The sequence below is a fragment of the Acartia tonsa genome, unplaced genomic scaffold (assembly GCF_053477335.1).
Source record: "Acartia tonsa isolate MP-2025a unplaced genomic scaffold, ASM5347733v1 sca2, whole genome shotgun sequence".
Lineage (NCBI taxonomy): Eukaryota > Metazoa > Arthropoda > Copepoda > Calanoida > Acartiidae > Acartia > Acartia tonsa.
In genome coordinates, this window is record NW_027649596.1 from 25593 (window position 1) to 41176 (window position 15584).

Below are 15584 nucleotides of genomic sequence, written 5' to 3' on the forward strand. Positions count from 1 at the left end.
TTGCCTTTAAAAAGGACCTAAAAAAAAATTCGCAAAATAAAATTGGTAAGGAAGCAAAATATCAGGTTAAGTCATAACTTCTGCATAACAAATGGAAACTGATCAAAAAGTCACATAAATAGGGAAAATAGAAGGTGGGCAACTCTTATCCCCCCCCCCCCTCCCCTTTGTCGATTAAGAACTCGTATAAGGCCCTAACCTTTGCTTTTTAATTTTAAATAACCCAAAACCTTAGATTTTTTACCGAAAGGGCAATCTTTTTATGTGTATTTTATAATGAAATTTTTCAATATATGAAATCGAATGTTTTGTTTTAGTTGATGGGCGAAATGATGTGGACATTGATGATATTTTTGAACATTTTGAGGATAAATTTTTGAACTTATTTTCGTTCAAACTACCAGAACTTAAAGGTTAGTTGAATATTTTAAAATTGTAAGTTGTGGGTATCATTTAAAAACTTTGGGGAAAGGGATTGACTGCAAGACGAATCCACTAAAGGCTGAAGTAAAACTCAATAGAATTCTTATTGACGATTTGTTTTATAACTTAAAAAAGATTAAAGGGCTTAACTACAAAATCACTTGATTGCAAAAGACCTAATCCTACAAAAGACCTCAACGTCTTGAGACCTAATGGTAAAAATAGCTCAAATAAAATTTAACATAATATAAGATAAATAAATATAACTTAAGATAAGATTATGCAATTGGTTAGATGATATAGAGTAGCCTAAAGGGTCAGTGCCTCTCGCAGGGCTTAGGGCTTTTGTCATTAAGGTTTTTTGTAAGATTAGCTCTTTGGTAGGATATTGTCTTTTGTAGGATTTAGTATTTTTGTAGTATAAGGTCTTTTGTAAATATAATCTTTATAGCAATGCACAATAAAGACTAAACTAAAAATTTACTGTAAACTTATCGTTCTTTTTTCATAAGGCCTATTAATGAAAGTCGATTTTAGTTGGTGAAGAAATTGAAAAGGAACTTTGATATGTTCTTTTTTCTAGTTTATTAAAAGAAGAACATTAAAATAATGTATAGCCGTCCAGGTCTATCAAAAGGGAAAACATATGGAAAAGGAAAAAATGCTCAAAAGTAAACAGAATTTTTTTTTATATTTTGTAGATTATCCTAACTGTGGAAAATCAAATCCAGGTATTATCTATTTATTTCTTTCTTTGATTTGTTTAAAAACTTAAAAGTATAAACAGGATACTTTTTAATCTTTTTATGCACTTTACCTTAATTTGAGTGAAATTTGTTTCTTATCTTCATTTAATATACATAAAAAAAAAAATTTAATGTTGAATCAATTCATTAATCTAGCATTAACATGTGGAAAAGATTGGTCAGTTGAAGAAACCACAGGTATTTCAAAATAAATCATAAATTTTTATTGTTTTTTAAATGTTTTACTATTATTATCAAATTCTTTTATAGTACACTGCATGTATTTGGTATCTTTTAAATATCGCTTCTATGCAATATTAGGAAAATGCTACCGGATTTTAGAAGAATTTTCTAACTGGGATACTGCCAGTAAGAAGTGCAAAGAATTGGACAGCAAAGCTGAGTTGGCTACTATTTATACAAATGAAGAAAATGTTTTTATTAAAGGTAAATAATTTGATTTTAGAACATCATATTTTTATAATATGTTATTTTTTAGAGTAAAATATAATAAGATATCATTAAAAATTTCCTTCTTTCTGATATAAATGTTTAGATAAATCTTTAATCAAACATATACAAATCAATTATATAATATAATTATATAATAGTTAAAAATGTTTTCTCTTGGTCTAAAATTGAATTGTATTATTCAAGGGATTCTGGATGAAGATGAAAGTACAAGAACAGAGTTCTGGATTGGAATGAAAAAGGATTTATGGCTAGATAAACCTGGTCCAGGTATATTACAACTTACGTGTTGAAAAAGCAAAATTTTTGATGAATTATACAGCACCTAAACATTTTTACTTAATAATATGATTTTAAAATAATATTAAGATTAATTAAATTTAAACATTCAAAACTAAGATGTTAATTGATTAGATAGCTGTAACAATATTCCTCAAAGCTTATCCCAATGAGGATTCTCTGTTTAAAGGTTCAAAAAATTTTGGGGGGCTTTATGATGGGACTAGTTATAAAAATTTGTTTTTATTTTTAGTTCCTTATAAAGATTGTCTTGGTGGAAACTGCACAGTGGGTACCAAGGAATGCATGAAGGTAATAATTTTAACCTTTCAAATCTAATCTTCATATACAATGTAATATGTATGTAGTACAATCCAAATAAAAAAGTTAGGATGTTTGTCTTTTGTTCCTTGGATTATTTTAATCTCCCCTTACCTGGAAAATACCTCTTAGGGGCGAGGTGTTGCCTTAGGCTTGGGTCCTTCAGCTTCACCTTGGTCCATTCGTCGCTTGTGTGAAACTGCAACGAAAAACGTCCATGGGCCCATGAAATATCCTAAATAGTCATATTATAGTATTGGTATCCTTGCAGTTAAGTTCAGCGTTAAAATTTAATATTTAAGATATTTGTTTTCTATTTGGTGACTAGATATCCCTGCAAATAAGATATTTATTTTAGGTTTAAGATATTTTGTTCCTTAAGATTTAAGATTTAAGATATTTGTTTTCTATCCGATGACTAGATATCCCTGCACATAAGATATTTAGGTTTAAAGTGATCGCGAAGCAAGTTTTAAAAATTTGATATATATTTGGAATTACTTAGTTAATCAGAATTATGACAAAAATTTTGCTAAATTTGATATAAAAAGTTCCTTAAAACTCATATTTTTAAATTTGCTACAGTATAACTAAAATTCATTGACACAATTCTGTGCTAAACAAACATTTACATTTGTTGGCATTTCTCTTAACACAGTTGGAGTTAATAAAATTAATACTTGTAAAATAAGAGATAAATTACTGCTTATTATGCAGTTAATATCAAATTTGCTTATTGACAACTGAAAAAGTTGCATTTAAGGTTTAAAAATGTTGGACCAAATGTCTAAAAAGATATTTTTCAGCTTATTTTAGTGCAACTAACATGACAGGCAATCAGAACTATTGAGGAATAATTTATTATGGAAAAACAACTTTAAGTGCCCTAAAATGGTTTTAGAGAGATGTATTATTAGTAATGCACAGTTGTATTCAGTATAATTTTTGTTATCACTGTTGTGCCAAAGTGCCTCAATAAAGTGACCCTTAGAACAGGAGGAAACTGGTAGTGGAAGTATCATTTATTAAATAATACATAGATATCCAATTAAAAATATTTTGATTGTGTAATTGTAAAACAATAAAATATGTATAGTCTAAATATTTTTTACAGTTCTTTATTGATATTACAATTATAAATGATGACAATAGGAGCTCCTTAAAATCCACAAACAATAAAATATGTATAGTCTAAATATTTTTAACAGTTTTTCATTGATTTTATAATTACCAAAGAAGACCATTAGAGCCCCATTAAATCCACAAGCAATCAATTGGGCTATGAGGTGAAAGAGCATGCATTGATGTTCCCATTTGGCCATCATAAGTAGGTAGATTAGTTATTATTATTATTAAAACTTTATTATTAATATAAATAAATAATTTAAAAAGAAAGATATCAGGATAATGAATAAAATTATACAATTCATTCATACCTCTTCTCAATGCAAATAAAAGGCTTCAGTATGGAAAAAAGCATGAGGTACTCTAAAATCAGAAGAAACAAATCATGTAATTAAGTGCCTTTTTAAATCTTCATGCCACCTATTGCCTATAGTAGTTTAATTTTTTTACATTCATACAGTTACTTTAGAAAGCATCATTCATCACTTCTCTGGTCTGATCATACATTAATGTTCTGCTATTAAATTACCCAAGGATTGAGAAGATGATTATATATATGTACCACTAAAAGGGACCCTTCAACATTGCCTATTTATCCTCTCTAACATGATACTATCTTGTAAAGAAATACTTTTACAATTGCTATTTTTATTTTAAAGTGTCTATTTGTCTATTCTATGATGATTTGGGGGTGACTCCAAATAGGGGAAGGCAGTTCAATATTTACAGTACAAAGGTTTATTTTGTACAGCCTTCCCTTGTTCAAAGGCAGCCCCAAAACATCATAGACTATACAAAAAAAGGGCAGGGGGAATGAAATATTTTTCCTTCATCAAAGATTATTTATATATGTATGATGATTTGGGGGTCCCTTCAAAAAGGGTAAGTCAGTACAAAAATTACCTCATCTGAGTAAATTATGTAGAACTTAACAAATTTTTATTGTCATAATAATAAATATGTTAAATAGAACATTGATACAGGAAAGGCATTATTTTCTATAAGTTATATTTATGTGGCATTACAATAAGTATATTTTCTAACAAAAATTTTTTCTGTATCAATGTCCTATTTTACAAATTCATTATTTTTTCAATAGCTATTTTATTTCATACTGGGCTCTATTTGTATAGTCTATGATGTTTTGGGGCTGCCTTTGACCAAGGGAAGGCTGTATAAAATAAACCTTTGTACTGTAAATATTGAACTGCCTTCCCCTATTTGGAGTCACCCCCATATCATCATAGAATAGACAAATAGAGCCCACTATAAAATAAAAATAGCAATTGTAAAAGTATTTCTTTACAAGATAGTATCATGTTTGAGAGGATTAATAGGCAATATTGAAGGGTCCCTTTTAGTGGTACATATATAGAATTATCTTCTCAATCCTTGGGTAATTTAATAGCAGAACATTTATGTATGATCAGACCAGAGAAGTGATGAATGATGCTTTTTAAAGTAACTGTAGGAATGTAAAATAAATCAAACTACTATCACAATAAAAGAAATGGCTCTAGAAATATTTTTCAAATTTATTTATTCCTTTTAATCTAAACATCTATATATATATATAAATAATCTTTGATGAGGGGAAATATTTCATTCCCCCTGCCCTTTTTGTGTACACTTGTAGACCCTCACACAATACCAAATAGTAATTAGATTTCCAATTACCCATAAAATGATGATTATATGGAACCACACAAGAAGGCATTTTTGCCTTTAAAAGCAATAGGTGGCATGAAGATTTAAAAGGGCACTTATTTACATGATTTGTTTCTTCTGATTTTAGAGTGCCTCATGCTTTTTTTCCATACTGAAGCCTTTTATTTGCATTGAGAAGAGGTATGAATGAATTGTATAATTACTAATCTACCTACTTATGATGGCCAAATGGGAACATCAATGCATGCTTTTTCACCTCATAGCCCAATTGATTGCTTGTGGATTTAATGGGGCTCTAATGGTCTTCTTTGGTAATTATAAAATCAATGAAAAACTGTTAAAAATATTTAGACTATACATATTTTATTATTTGTGTATTTTAAGGAGCTCCTATTGTCATCATTTATAATTGTAAAAGCAATAAAGAACTGTAAAAAATATTTAGACTATACATAATTTATTGTTTTACAATTACACAATCAACATATTTTTAATTGGATAACTATGTATTATTTAATAAATGATACATCCACTACCAGTTTCCTCCTGTTCTAAGGGTCATTTTATTGAGGCACTTTGGCACAACATTGATAACAAAAATTATACTGAATACAACTGTGCATAACTAATACTACATCTCTCTAAAACCATTTGAGGGCACCTAAAGTTGTGTTTCCATAATAAATTATTCCTCACTAGTTCTGATTGCCTGTCATGTTAGTTGCACTAAAATAAGCTGAAAAATATCTTTTTAGACATTTGGTCCAACATTTTTAAACCTTAACTGCAAGTTTTTCAGTTTTCAAAAAGCAAAATTGATAACAACAGTATAAAAAGCAGAAATTTATGTCTATTTTGTAAGTATGAATTTTATTAACTCCATCTGTGTTAAGAGAAATACCAACAAATCTAAAGGTTTGTATAGCACAGAATTGTGTCAATGAATTTTAGTTATACTGTAGCAAATTTAAAAATAGGAGTTTTAAGGCACTTTTTATATCAAATTTAGCAAAATTTTGGTCATGATTCTAAATAACTTAGTAATTCCAACTATGTATCAAATTTTTGTATCAAATGTATCACTTGCTTCATGAACACTTTAAGATATTTTGTTCTTTGAGATTTTAAGATTTAAGATATTTGCTTTTAACCGGTAACTAGATATCCCTGCAAATAAGATATTTATTTTAAGATTAAGATATTGTATACTCTGTCCGGTTGTTAGATATCCCTGCAATTTAGTTTATTGTCAAAGTTTTAGATATTTTAGTTCTCTATCCGGCGTCTAGGTATCCCTGCAAAATTAAGATTTTAAGTATTAGTTAGTTATTCCTCACTCTGAGAAGTAGATGTCCCTGCATATAAATATAAATTTAAATATCTAGAGATCTGTCCAGCGGCTAGATATTCCTGCAAATGAGTTTATTATTAGTGATTTAAGATATTAGTTTCTCTATCCAGCGGCTGAGTTCAGGTACTAGGTACCTCTCCGGTTAGATATTCCTGCAATTAAGTTTATTATTATTATTAAGATTAAGATATTAGTTTATCTATCCGGTGTTGGAAACTAGTTCTATCAGGTGGTTAAAATCATTATTAGGTACCTATCCAATATCTAGCTAGTAAACCTTGTCTACCCCTTTTCTATCCTGCTAAAATATGAGGAAGTATTCTTATCTATCCTTTGATTGACTATATACACTTCTATTTAATTCATACTTTTAATTATTTGCTACTTGTGTATGTTTCATTCTTTTCATCTTTTTTGGCTACTTATGATTGATTATTGTCCTCTACTTAGTTAAGATGTTTAAGTGTAAAGATTTGGGTACTTCCCTATATTCGAAGTACTCAAATCTTTGCGTTTGTTTTACAAATCTTATGATACGTTTAATGTCAATTTTATTTAGTTCTTCAACTTTAAGAAAGAAATTTCCTAGTGTATTTCTTCTGTTTCTTGCAAAGGCTGGGCACTGGCATAGAAAATGTTCCATGCTTTCTTCTGTATCATCTTCCTCGCATTGTTCGCACCTGTTCTCGTCTGCCAGTTTCATATTTTTGAGGTGTCTGTTCAGGGTTGTATGTCCCATGAGGATTTGTGTTATTATATTAATGTTTCTTTTAGGTTGATTTTTCCCCTGTCTCCAGAGTTTAATATTTACTTTTGGCATCATTTGTTTTGATTGTCTGCAGTTGTTCAATCCTTCCCAGTATTTCTGCCACATTGTCATTCCCCAACTCTTGATTTCAGCTTTGATATTTGATTCTGCCATCGGGATATGTGTCCAGGTTCCTTGTACTTCCATATTTGCCACTTCATGTGCTTTGCGGTCAGCAATCTCATTACCATTGTAACCTTGGTGCCCTGGTACACAATTTATTGTTATTCTATTGGTTTCTGCTAGTTTATTTACCATCTTTTGTACCATGTTTAAACTATTATACATTTTGCATAACCAAAATACCAAAATACATTTTACTCTATATAAAAGATAACTCAATATTATACCTTTATTTTCTTAACTTATTGCATGATGTTTAATACATGATAACTACATACTGACTGCCTTAAAGCAAAGCCTTGAATACCAATGTGCGCTTCACTATACGTGGAGCTGGTTGTACATTTTTGCAATGATGCAAATATATTTGCAACACTTTTTTGTTTCTGCTGCCAGGTTTTCTTTTATTCTGTATTTTCCCAGCATTTTGATTACTGCTTGATTATCCACGTAGATATTAATGTTCCTGTTTGTTATACCTGTGTTGATAAGTGTGAAAGTAGCTTCTTGGATCCCCAATAATTTGGTATGATATACAGTGGCATAGGGTCCACTGTTGTTACATCCATATAATCTTAGACCTGCTCCATTTATTACATAGCCATAACCTGTTTTTTGTTCGCTCTTGGAGCCATCAGTTGGTATGCTGACTGTATAGTTCATCTTGTCTCTAGGTGCATGTAGAAGTTTTAGGTTCTTAGCCATGTCCATGAGAACCATGGCGTGGCTTTTTTTACTGAGTAGTTGTCCTGGTTGTATCTTCCAGCTTCCATTTACAGCTAGTCTCTTGTATGTCACCATTGCCTTTTTTGCTGCTGTTTCTACATGTTTCCTCCAGCTCAAGTTATTTCTTATTATAGGTATATTGCGAGACCCATTCAATTTTCTCTCCATTCATTGTTACATCCAGGTATTTCGGTTTCATGCCTTTCCTACAGAAGAGCATGACTTTTGCTTTGGCTGAGCTAAAACTCAGACCATGGTCACGTGCCCATTCTTCTAGTGTGTATATATCATTTTGTAGGTTTCTTACACAGTCTTCTTCAGTTTTACCCACACTGATAACATGTGTATCATCTGCGCAGATATTTCTTTTACAGGGGTGTATTTTTGGAAATCTGAGGTCCAAATTGTTCTTGGCCATGTTCCACAGGTCCACAGAGGCAACCCCTCCCTGCGGGGTGCCTCTGGTTGTTTGTTTGCTTGCTGATTCACCATTCATTGTTGCAGTGACTGTCCGTCCTTAACATTTGTTCTGTCCAGGCACAGGTTTCCCTATCTGCGCCAATTTCTGTTAAATTTTTTTAACAATACTTCTTACTGTCAGCATATTAAAAGCTGCTGACATATCGCAAAAAAGTTTTGCCACAAAATTGTTGTGCTCTAGGCCCGTTTCTACTGTTGCAAGTAGAGAGTGTATTGCATCCTCTGTGCCCACAGCTTCTTTGTAGCTGTAAATATTCCTGGAAAGTTTTTGTCTTAAAGTTTTATCTGTAAGGTTCCAATAGAGACACCTTTCTAAACCCTTCAACAGAAAGGATGATAATGACAGGGGTCTCTTGGATTTTGGGTCTGTATAGTCTTTTTTTCCAGGTTTATCTAAAAAGCATACTTTCATATCTAGCCAGCATTTTGGGCTGTAACTCAGTCTTACACTGTGTCTGTATAGTCTAACTATGTCACTTAAATTATGTCAAGTCCTTTTTTCAGCAGGATGGGATATAGACCATCACCTCCTGGTGATTTGAAATTACCAAAGCTGTTAATGGCTGCTCTAACTGATTCTAGATTTATTACACTATCCATATCTATCCTTTTATTGTTACTTGTGTGATCTATGGGTTCATCATTGTCACCTTCTGGTTCCTCTGGAAAGTGTTCCTCCAGCAGGACTTGGAGTGACTCGCTCACCGTCTTTGTGTATTGTCCATCTTTCTTTTTAATTGTCCCCATTTGCTGTTTCTTTCCCCTTTTAAAGATTTTTTGAATTTTTGCTGCCGTATCCAGTTTTGTCATTTCAGCACAGAATTTTTTCCAGTCCTTACCCTTCTCTTTTTGAATTAGTCTAGCATGGCTGTTTCTTTGTTGTCTGTACTCTTCCCATCTCTCATCTGTCTTATCCCTTCTTACCCTTCTCCTCAGTCTTTCAAGTTCTCTTTTAGATTTTTCAAGCGTTTTTCCCCACCATCTAGGTTTCTCCTTACCCTTTTTCTCTGACTCTTTGCAACTCTCTTTAAAAGCCTCTATTATATCGTCCCTTAAGTCTTCAGCTTCCTTATCTAATCTATCTCTATCTATTTCTTCACTATCTATTTTCTGTCTATCATTTCTCTTACTTTGCAGTGCTTCTTTAAAGGTGTGTCAGTTGGTCTTCTTAACATTTCTGAAAATACTGGAGTTAATATTTGGTTGAGAATCAAGCATAAAGTCAATATACTTGTGATCGGAATGGCTGTCATATTCACTTACATGCCAGCCTACTATTTTATTTGCAATCTCAGGTGTGGTTTTTGTAATGTCTAGGACTTCCTCTCGGACTTTTGTTACAAAAGTTGGTTTACCTATTTCATTCATTACCATGAGTTGATTGTCTAGAATATAATCTAATAGTGCTATACTTCTGGCATTTATATCTGTTGATCCCCAGGCTGTGTTGTGACTGTGGCATCTGTACCTACTATGATACCTATACCTTTGTCCCTGGCATATTTTATGACATCCTTTGTAATTTTCTCAGGGGGTAACCTGACCGGTCTGGCTCTCTCATCGTTGGCCATGTATGTAGATACTAAGATAATTTCCCTACTGTTTAAGTTAAAAGTAGCTGCTACCTGGTCTCTGTTAGTAAATTGTGTTAACATCAAACCTGTAATGAATTTGTTGGTTATTATGCAGGCTCTGTTACCTGTTTCTTTGCTTTCATATACGTTAACATTATGAAACATTTTTACCTCATTATTTTGTAGGTAGTGCTCCGCTGGGCTTGATTGTCTTGTCCTGTCCAGTCAGTTAGTCGTTCTCCAAGTGTTAAACTTGCTTGACAGCAACGATGGAGATTAATTTGCGTCAAGCTGGTGGCCCTGACAAAGTGTTTGTCAGAGCCCGTCTGCTGCTGGTTAGTGCCTGCTGCTACCTGGGGCTAAGGCTATAGCCTTGAACCCACTTCTGACAGTCTTAATCTCACTGACAATTCTTTGCCTTATTGCTGCGTTTACCTCCTGTTCAACATTTGACCCGTGGAGAAGAAGGTCACTGAATCCTAACCGCAGCCTGACAAATTTTCAGTTTGTTTATAATTCTTTCATCAACCTGGAGCCCGATCTTGAAGAAACCTGCTGCGTTCAGTGGTCCGGTTCCATACACTATGAAATGATAGAATCTAGTTACCCCATCCTCCTTGTACTTGAGGATGGGATTACAGACTTTGATTCTCATTGTCAGCTGTTCTGGCGTCAGGTTCATCCGCTTTCCATGCACCGAGGTCCACATGTTCCTGTAAATGCGGTCCTCCGCCAGGTAGATGTGATACTCCAGAGGATCTACCTCGTCTTCTTGTTCTGGTGGTTTCATATTCTTGGTGACGTTCAATACAAATTCAGCCATCTCTTTAGTTGCAGCCAAGAGCCAGCCTACTCCCGTTTCTTTAGAATAACCAGCAACAGCGTCATACTTGAACTTGTCTCCATGTTGTTGTATGTGCTCTATGTAGGCTCCTAAGAGTTGAAGGTCAAGATTATCCAGCTGTGCCTGTGTAAGTTTAGCTTCCTCCATAGCAAAAACTGTTCTGACTTTGACTTCAAACATGTATCGGTCCTTTTTTCGGACTATGTCCGAGAAGGTTTCTCTACTAAGATACGTGTTGTTGACCTCTTGCTGCAAAGGGTCCTTGGCTCTCACCTCCATCTCTCTTGTAGTTTTAGCTTTCTTTAGCCTCATTCTTCGTTCAAAACCTATCGATCTCTTTCCGCCTCTAAATATATCAATATCATCAATATTACTATTATCAATATTTTGCTCTTGTGTCTCTTTCTCTCTCAATTTTCTTTTTGCGCTTTTACTAAGTACATCTGTCCATTCTCCTTCTTTGTCTTTCATTTTCTCCCAGATCTCTGCACGCGTCTGTCTTTTCTTTTTGATTTCAGTGTCATTTCCTTCTATCCATGTTCTGTCCATTGTTTTGCCTGTAATTTCCAAATCCTCTTGTACACTTACATCCTCCATTGATTCTTTGTCTGTTTCTGTCATTGTCAAGTCTGTTTCATTATCTCCGTCTAGCAATTCATCTCCAAAATTCAATTTATTCAAACTCTTATTTATGTCTAACTTGAATTGGGCATCCAGGTTTCCCTAGTCTCTGCCTTCTCCATTCAAAGTGCAAATTGTCGTGTCCTGGTCGAAAAATTTCGATAGGTCTCTACGACAATCGGTTACCTGACTATTAGCTCTTACTGTGGGGCCCCCATAACCAGGTCCCAGGGGCGTACCACGGCCAAAAGTAGCTTGGGCTCCATCTTTGATGGGCCCGAGGATGCCAGCACCGTTAGCTCCACCAGCCTCCCCATCTCTAATCTCATTAGGTGTAGCGTTCATGGGAAAATCTGTAAGAGATCAGCATCATTAATAATAGACTATTAACAAAGCCATCCCTTGTGGAAGAAGAGAAAGAGTCCTAAAGTGTACAATGTTGGTCCAAATTTGCAATTGCTAAGAAAAATTAAAGGTGGGAGAGACAACCAGATGTAAAGGTCCTAATAAAAGATAAACTGTCATAAAGTAAAGTTATAGATGTAGCATCAGTCATAGAGTAAAAGCTTGATAAAAATAAATTTTTGTAAAAACTTTTAATAGGCTCAGGGTTGCTACATTCCACGGCAGAGCCTATTAAAAACCTAAAAAGAAAATACATATAAAAGGGTTAGAATAAATTATACACTCCACATTTAAAAATATATCATTTTGGTTTAATTGTAACTTTGAATTTTGTGTAAAATCACCGACAGACAAACAACTTGTTTTTAATAACACACACACGTGTACCATACAGACACGTCTATATTACACACAATCACACCCATCAGCTGATTCTAGTATTTACTGGAAATCACGCAACCCCGTACAAGGAAAATAAGTCACGCAACCTCCCAGCAACACTAGAACCAACCTTTCGCATTACCCTCCCTTTGTCATTTCCCTTTTTATAGACTTTTGTTGAATAAAAGATCCCCTTGCTTTGCTAGTTTCCTACGATCTTTGAAATTTAAAAGAAACGTGAAGCTGGTCTTATTATTCCTATACATGAAAAATAGGGTGGGTCGATTTTGGACATTTTTTTTCTGAGGCCAAAGCGGGGATCTGCACTCAATTTATATAGATATAATACACCTCTGGATGATTTAAAATTTATCCAAAGTCTTAAAACAGCTGACGACCAGACATTCAATTGTATAGCTATTTGTAAATGGGAGTCAAAAATTTATTGAATCAGAACTATGGCTTCATGGTGCTCCCTGAAATTGCCTTGAGGAGCTGAGTCAGGAACTTTTGTCTGTTTCAAAAAATCTCGTTCCTAGCCTGAGAAAATCTAAAAAACCTCTACAAATTGGACAATTCTCAATAAACCTTAAATTCTTTTGGTTTTTTAGTGATTTCTAAGGCTAGATATTTTGAAACGGACAAAAGTTCCTGATTCAGCTCCTCAAGGCCTTTCCAGGGAGCACCATGAAGCCATAGTTCTGATTCAAAATTTTTTTTTGAATGTCGTCTTTGCATACTAATAAGTAATGAATTATATTTTTAAGTGGTCGTGTTCTAAAACTCAATTTTTTAAAATTCTTTTTCGGTCAGAAATGTTTTTAATGTTAATTTTATCTGTTGCATATCCCCGCTTTGTCTAATTCCGATATGAACCCACCCTAATGAAAAACACCATAAGACAACCCCACTGTTTCCGCTCATGATTAGTTCAGTTAGTTGGGTCAGATTTTAGAATCTGCCTTTCCTTTCCTATCCACGTGGAGATGCCGAATTTTTGGCTGGGTCACATCTCAACCTTGTTGAGATCTGATCCCGCCCCTCCTCCAGCACCTCCGGATGCTCATGATACCTAGTTGTTGTAAATCCCCCAGTTTACCCGTTGAATTTACAACCACCTGAGACCTTTAATCTCCCCTTACAGGAAAGTTTATAGAAAATTGTGAAATATCTTATATTGGAGTCAATTATGTCCATCTCCCTAGGTAAAATTGTTCAATAGGCTTTTCATAAAGTAACTTGTCTTTAAAAGATATTAATAATCAATATCTTATTTTCTTCATTGGCATGAAGCATTTAAGCTTTAGATGCAGCTAGCTCTCAAATGGCTCTGTAAACATATCATTTAAATGAGAATTGAAATGTCAAAATGAAGAAATGGTTAAGTTATTAAAAATTCTCAGAAAAAAAACACAGCAAACACAAAGACACAAAAACTTTAACAATTTCCGTCCAATTTTGTGTCCTGTGCATTTCTTGTGCTTTTTTGGAATTGGTTATTATAGCTTTTATACTATAATTGCTTTTAGACCTTTAATTCCTGTTCAAATGTTATGCCTATAGTGCTGCATTTAAAAACAGGTTTTGAGGCATAATATGTCAAAAACTGCAAAATATTGTTTTCATACACAAAATGCCCAAGGACAATGAAGAAAATATGATATTGATTATTATTTATTAATTTCTGTCAATGGTAAGTGGGATAAATTAATCAATACTTTTGAAAAAAAACACTGTATTTTCAGATTTCAACAAAGCAAATAAAATTTAAAAATAATAAATTATCTTGTAATATTACATAATAATTTGTAATAAAGGAATTAAAGCCTATTTCAGTTGTGATCTTGCAGATCCTAATCCTTCAGGTCTTCAGCAATGTTTATTATAGCTCATGTGATTGCATTTTTACTAAATACTGCAAATTTTAACTCAATCTGTTCTTACCTGTCCACATGCTATGTCAAAATCTGCTGTTGATTTTTTGCTGTTTGAGAAAGGCATCTTGGTTGGCCTTTTTATTGCTTTGTTGAAGTAAAAAATTACCTGGGCTAAACTAATTGACCCTGCCTGGTTTGATTTGACCACACCCCTCCCCTCTACACTGATATTGGTCAAGTGTGATAATAAATAAGTTTTGAGTTTACTCTTTGGCAAGTATGATAAGTAAATATCAGCAATAGGGCGGGTTGATTTGCAATCTTTTTTGGATTTTCACATTATTAGACATTGGCAGCGGTTACTAGGCCAATATAAAACCTTTTGAAACTTGAAATGGTTTTTTAATCCAAAAACAACAGGCGCGCGGGGGGTAAAAAAAAGTGCCCACCCCCTTATAAAACCAAAAATTTAAATTCCTTCAAACACAGGCATGTTGCATTTCAAAATGACCGCATTGAAATGCTGATTACGAATCTGAAAACAGTTTTGAAAAATATTGCTCCTAGTTCAAATAAGATCTCATTAAGTACCTAAAACAGCTGATTTAGTCAAAATTGTTTATTTTGGTAGGTTATTTGAAAATCATTTCAGACTGAATCAATATTTTTTTTAATGGTTTTCAGATCTGTAATCAGCATTTCAATGCAGTCATTTTGATATGCAACATGTCTGTGTTTGAAGAAATTTCAATTTTTGGTTTAAAAGGGGGCGGGCACATCTTATACCCCCCCGCGCGCCCGTTGTTTTTGGATTAAAACAGCTTTTTCAAGTTTCACAGGGTTTTATATTGGCCCAGTAACCCTTGCCAATGTCTACTAATGTAAAATTCCAAAATCGACCCACTAATCAGTAGATAAGAAATATGTTTGAATTTATTCATACATTTATTTAGATGACAAAGACCTATAATAATTGGGTTGCTGATTATTGTTCTTCAAGTTTGCCAACAGTTTGTGAAATACAGCCGGAATCTATCCAAGGTACAATATAACCAGTTGTTAAAGAAAATTTATAACAAACTTAAAACTTTGATTTATTATTATTATCCTATACCCTAAATTTGTTCTTTTAGATACTTTGAGTACTGGAGTCAACATAATTGCTGACTGCTGGCAAACCTGTAAATTTATAGATATTAATAGAGGACCTTATGCAGCAATAGATCTCAACAATAAAATATCACTTCCTGTTGTAATCGATTTAGGGTACTGTAGTAGATATGACAGACACTTAATATTTAAAATATATACAGCAATTTTCAAGCCCAAAAACTTTGACTCTTAACAAAAATTCCCAATTT

At 33.2% G+C, this 15584-nt stretch overlaps 2 long non-coding RNA genes across 2 annotated transcripts; both read left to right on the forward strand.

The window, feature by feature from the left end:
* Positions 1-1122: 1122 nt before the first annotated feature.
* LOC145310484 (uncharacterized) lies at positions 1123-1616 on the forward strand. Its single transcript, XR_013876559.1, has 3 exons — positions 1123-1154; positions 1326-1367; positions 1491-1616. It is a non-coding gene; the product is annotated as an uncharacterized LOC145310484 (long non-coding RNA).
* Positions 1617-1786: 170 nt separating this feature from the next.
* On the forward strand, positions 1787-15275 carry LOC145310488 (uncharacterized). The gene is made up of 3 exons (XR_013876561.1): positions 1787-1910; positions 2173-2231; positions 15177-15275. It is a non-coding gene; the product is annotated as an uncharacterized LOC145310488 (long non-coding RNA).
* Positions 15276-15584: the final 309 nt, after the last annotated feature.